Source organism: Merops nubicus, unplaced genomic scaffold (assembly GCF_000691845.1).
Source record: "Merops nubicus isolate BGI_N331 unplaced genomic scaffold, ASM69184v1 scaffold17167, whole genome shotgun sequence".
NCBI lineage: Eukaryota > Metazoa > Chordata > Aves > Coraciiformes > Meropidae > Merops > Merops nubicus.
In genome coordinates this window covers 7,216-12,756 of record NW_008619786.1, presented here as the reverse complement: position 1 = coordinate 12,756, position 5,541 = coordinate 7,216, and the positions used below count along the sequence as shown (strand labels likewise).

The following is a 5,541-nucleotide window of genomic DNA, read 5'->3' as shown; positions in this document are numbered from 1 at the left end:
CACCCCCCCCCTGCCTCTGCTGGCTGTGCAGGTCTGCCAGCAGATGCTGGAGGCTCTCAGAGGTGGTGGAGGAGGCGTTGAGCTCCTGCCCCCTGCCCAGCCAGCCACAGCCACTGCTGAGGAGCACAGTGCTGGAGCTCAGCTCTGGAGCAGCAGAAACCCCCAGCTGTCCCAGGAGCTTCCTGTGCCACCGCCAGCAGGGCACTGGTTGCTGGGGGTCCTCCTTGCAGGGTGTGTTACCAGTTCCTTGCCCTGCTAGGACCTGTCTTCCCGGGGGTGGGAACGGGGAAGCTGCGTGGGGGCTGCGGGGGCTGGAGGAGCACGTCCCCTTCCCCACACTCTGACCCTGGCTCCCTGTGCAGGGTCCCCGTGTCACTCCAGGCCAGAGGATGGAGATTCTTCCCCTTTCAGTCTGGAGAGCTGTAGCCTCTGCTCTTCAGTCTTACTTGGAGCAGCTCGGTGCTGTGACAGGGATGCCTTTGAACAACCCACCCACAGCAGCAGCAGTGCTCAGAATGTCTTGAAATCCAGACTGCTGCAGAGGGAGGGACATGAGCATCACAGTGATGAGCTGATGATGGCTGAGATTTACCATGAGCAGCAAGGTGAGGTTTGGATAATCTTAAAAAATTCTTAAAACTTAAAAAAATCATAGAGTTGTTTAAGTTGGAAAAGACCTTTAAGATCATCAAGTCCAACTATTAACCTAACTTGACCAAGTCTACTGCTAAACTGTGTCCCTCAGCAGCACAGCTCCATGGCTTTTAAACCTCTCCAGGGATGGGAACTCCACCACTGTCCTGGGCAGCCTGTTCAGGGATTGGCAGCCCTTTCAGGGAGGAAATTTTTCCCAGTGTCCAATCTAAACAGCCATTTCTTCTCGTCCTATCCAAGGAGAATACTGGATCAGATCTGCTGCTCCAGACTTAAACCCTTGGCCCTCTCTGTGCCTGGCAGTGCTGAGTGCTGGTTGCTCAGTATCACACACGTGGTGTGTGAGTTGGCTCTGCCTGGCTTCAGACCTGGTCACGACGAATTCCTTCACCTTGGCTGTGGCAGGGGTGGGTTTGGAGGTCTGCTCCAGGCCTCTCTGCCAGCCACACTCACTGTCCCCATCCCTCTGGGCTCCAGCTGGCCGGTGCTGCAGCAGCCAGGTCGGTAAATGATGCTGGCAAAGGTGCTGCAGGGGCTGGACGAGTGCAGGAGGGTGCTCGTTACCTCTGATCCTGGGAACTAAATGCCTTCCTAATAAAGGAGACACTCTGGAAGTATCTGATTTTGGCTCTTGGGGGCCACTTAAGCTGTTTCTTTGAGCTGTGTCTCAGAACGAACTGTATGAGCAGCTTATGGGAGTCCCACTGGGAGTGGCCAGGCAGGGAGGGGACTCATCCTTCCCTGGTGCCAAGGGCCTGTCCCTCCCACAGCCAGCCCCTGGGGGTGCCACTGCTGCACCCCGGCCTGGAAAACGGGGGGAGGAGAGCTGTTGTGCCACCTTCCCCTGGGAAAGATAAAGCTTTGGAGGAGTTAGGGTTAGTGCTCCATGACATGTCAGAGGGGCTGGACAGGGGTGACTCTGCCTTTCCCTTCCTGGTACAGGACCCTGGCTGCTGTCCAGGGAAGCTGGAGCAGCCAGGTTGGTACAAACCAAAGGGCTCCTGTCCAAGCCCAGCCCAGCCTGAACTGGCTGTCCCCTCTCACTCCTCTGTTTCTTCTCCTTCTAGGGGTACTTGAGCCCTCCCCAGGCAAGAGGACCCTGTTTCTCTGTGGGGCTGGTAGCCATCCAGAGGGTGGGTGCTGAGTGGGCAGGAGCTGGCTGGGCTCCTGCTGTCCCAGGGTGCTCGTTTGGCTGCTCTGCAGCAGCTTCCACCTCTTCCCAGCCCATCCCAGTGTGGCTGGGTGGCTGCCTGGGCCCCCCTGCTGCAGGAGCTGTGGTGTGGCAGGACACGTGCTGTACACACCATGTCGTTCTGGAGACCAGAGCTCACCAGTACTCTTGCAAAATTGTTTTGCTCCAAAATCTGTCCTTTTTAAAAGTCTTCTACCCATTAAATGTTAACAGAAAAGAAAGGTAAAAAACCCACCAAAACACATTATCAAAACAATTCCTGAAAATTCCCAGCTGCAAATACCCTCTTTCCTTATCCATTTACAGAATCACAGAGTTGCTGTGGTTGGAAAGGACCTTTAAGATCATTGAGTCCAATCGTTCAGCCATTTATTTTCTGTAAAAATACCTGGGTGTTGGGGTTTAAAGCAAGCAGGAAGCTGAGCAGCCAGACCTATTTCCATTGCAAATTCTTCTCGGTGAAAATGTCTTGGATGCGTTTCCTGAAACCAGCTTCCTAATTTTTCCCTGCCAGCAGTCGTTTGGGAGGAACAGGGAGGGATGGAGAGGGACAGGAGGATGGAAATCTCACAGGGGGACTTCACTCCTGGACCCTAGGGTGCAGTTTTTTGTTTTTTTTGGCCCAATGAGCGCTGGTGCTGCTCAGTTTGGGACTGGCTCTTCTCTGAAGTGATGTGCAAGGCCACCTTATACCCGTGGCTTCCTCGTTTCTTGTCGGTGGGCTTTGGGTGGGCAGCAGTGGTGCTCAGCCTGGGCCTCTGCCCCCAGCCCTACCTGCGTCCGTGCGTCAGAGCAGCTGCCTCTGCTGGCTGCCTCTGCCCCTGACCCACTTGTGATTTCATTAGGATAATTGGGGAGCTGGGCACATCTCACAGCACTCCAGCCTTTCCTGCTTGATGTACCCTGCCAGGGAGGCTGGGCTGGGGGGAGCTGCCAGCTCTGGCAGCCCAACACAAAGACCCAGCAGGAGACCAACGGCTTTCCCATCCAGAACCTGTACTGGAAGCTTTTTGTCTCACGTGAAGATCCCAGATGGGAAGTCATGTTGCCTGAATTTAGTTCCCAAGCTCTACCCCACCCAGTGATGTCTCTGATCAGTCCCTTGGCTTGTTTGCAGCCCCTTGGCCCGGCCATACAACAAGGAGGGTGCTGTTCCTGCTCATGCATGGCCACCCCCCCCAGCCTTAGCACTGGGTGTCCCACCTCCTGCAGCTCAGTGGCAGGATCTGGGTTTGTCCTTCCTTGGGCTGTTGCAGCAGAGAGCCAGGCAGCTGCAGCCTGCTGTAGTGTGATGGGTCCTGGGAGAGTTTGCTCCTTTCAGCACCAAGAAGACCTGGCAGAAGATGTACCTTAGAAACTAGTCTGGAGGCAGCTTCTCTTGTAATCCCACCCCAGTACTGGGCACTGTTTGGCACAAAGCCTGGCGGACTCTGTCCCTGTTAATAGCTGTAATTACAGCCATCCACTTACGCTGGCTCTACGTGCTCATCTGCTCCAGGTTTCTGCTTCATTGCACCTTATATCTTGTGGGAAAATCAATACAATTTGGTGCTGAGTCTAGACGTTGCTCAGAGCCTGGCTTTGTGGTTGCCTGCCACACGTTTTAGCAGTTCTAGTTGTTATCCTCTATAACCTGGGTCTTGGTTTAAACTTTCCCAGGGACCTGTCCGTTCTTTGTGTGCTGCGGGGACGTCCCGCTGCCTCTCACCCATCCCCTTTCAGTTTCCAGATGGGACATGAATGCCAGGGAAGGCTGAAAGCTGCCTCTTCTCTTGAGCCACCCCTTGGCCCCTGCATTGCCCAGAGAGCCTTCCTGGTTTGCTGTGCTGAACCAGGCTGGGAGAAGCCTCTGTGGGCAGGGTGGAGAGCTGCTCAGCCCTGGGAGGCTGGGGAGGGGTGCAGGCAGAGGAGCCCAGGCACTGCCAGGCCTCTGCAGAGAGCTTCTCCTCCCCTGCCCTGCTGCCCCAGTGCGTTGGCAGAGTCAGCACCAGGTCCCAAGTCCTGGCTGGAGGATAAGAGCTCAGTTTTTGTTTAATTGTCCCCTGTTGTCCCAGCCTGCTCCATGGCATTTTCGTGCCATCCACTTTTGCCTTCAGACAAAGCTCCCACCTCCTCATCCCTTACGCAGGCTCCTCTCGCTCCTCTGGAGTCCCAGAGGGCACTTAAGTGTTAGATCAGAAGTCACAGGCTTACCCTGAGAACTGTCTTTGTCTTCCTCAGACAGCTGGTGGTCTCAGTCCTGGGTGCCAGCCCAGGGGGTCTCTCCCCTCTGCTTGTGGTTTTTTAAGGGTCTGTGTTACTTAGCTTGGAAGACTGTCCCTTCTGCAGAGGCTGTGGTGGGACGGGCTCCGTGCCTGCAGGGAGAAGGGCAGAGTGGCAGTGGTGGGAGGTGCAGACCCCAGCACAGTCTGCAGGCACATCCCATCACCTGCTGGAGGTGTGCTGCTCCACGGGCCACGCGGGTGGTGCTGGAGACGTGGGCAGGAGCACTCCTGGGGTAAGGGGCCTGCTGACTTTTCCTGGAGTGCAGTAGTCCTGGGGGCCTGTATTGGCTGGGGGGACAGGTCCTTCACCCAGAGGGAGAGCTCTTGGGGAGCTGCTCTGTTCCCTGGGTTATTGTGTTACTGGCTTGTGCAGGCTCTGTGCTGGTTTGGGTGGCTCAGGCATAGCTGCCCACCAGTTGTTTTTCCTAGAGTAAGCTGGCAGCCAAGAACTTTATTAAGAATGTTTGAGAGGGAAGGCAAGAACAGTGTAGCTGGGCCCTTTCCAGCAGCTGCTGGTTGTGCAGCTTTACCTTGTACTCAGCCATCAGGGAGCTGAAGAAGGAACCAGGGAACAGAAAAGGGGCAGCAGCTTTGGTGAGGACGATACTACCTTGTCTTCCTGTGTCCCTCCATCTCATCTGGAGAGGGAGGATGAGCAGGGACTTCACAAGCCCTTCACAAGCCCTTTGTGGCTTGTGTTGCCAGAGGTGCTTCACATGGAAGCTGTGCAGGGGCTGGGCCTGGAGCAGGGGCCCGTCTGTGCCTGTTCAGGACCTGGTGCAAAGTCATGGCCTGCACCTTGCTGCTGGGACATGTCTGTGGGTGCTGTGGAGAGACAATCCTTCTCCTCCAGACCTGCCTGTGCCTCACACCTGCCTGCAGCTTTCTGCTCTGCTTCCTCCCAGGTTTCTCCTTCAATGCACGGCTGCGTTTTGAGCCTTCCATGTGATGCCATTCCTGACCCCCTTTCTTTCTTTTTTGCCTCTGGAGCAATATTTTTGTGTCCAGTCTCTTGGAGCCTGTCCCTTTCTTCAGGTACTGAAGAACTTGCAGAGGGTGGAAGAAGGTATTCTGTTCCTCTTAAGCTTCTTTTCTTATTTTCCCTAATAGAAGACAGTCTCTCCAAGTCGTGTCTCCAAGGCAGGGCCACCGTTTGCAACTTTTATTCCACCTTTGGCATCCCTATCTCTGTATTCATCTGTGGGCTTCATTGTCTGAGTTGTGTGGGTGTGCAGCCAGCAAGCCAACAACAAGCACATTGGCCTAGGTTTGCAGCCCTCTTGGTAACTTAAAAACCACCAAGAAGCCTGAAGTGAAGCATGGGACAGGCTGTGATCTGTGACAGCACCAGCTTGCCAGCCTCCTTTCCTTCATCTCTTGCAGGCTGGGCAGGCCACAGAGAACAGCTTGAGTGAAAACACAAGGTGGCGT

At 55.2% G+C, this 5,541-nt stretch overlaps 1 protein-coding gene across 1 annotated transcript in view; it reads left to right on the top strand.

Annotated features, from left to right (window-relative positions):
- Nucleotides 1–1,748: 1,748 nt before the first annotated feature.
- Nucleotides 1,749–5,541, top strand: part of LOC103776418 (GTPase HRas) — a gene marked incomplete at its 3' end in the record, with an annotated part of 10,833 nt that continues 7,040 nt past the window's right edge. Inside the window, exon 1 of the mRNA XM_008943928.1 lies at nucleotides 1,749–1,787. The remainder of the gene's footprint in view (nucleotides 1,788–5,541) is intronic.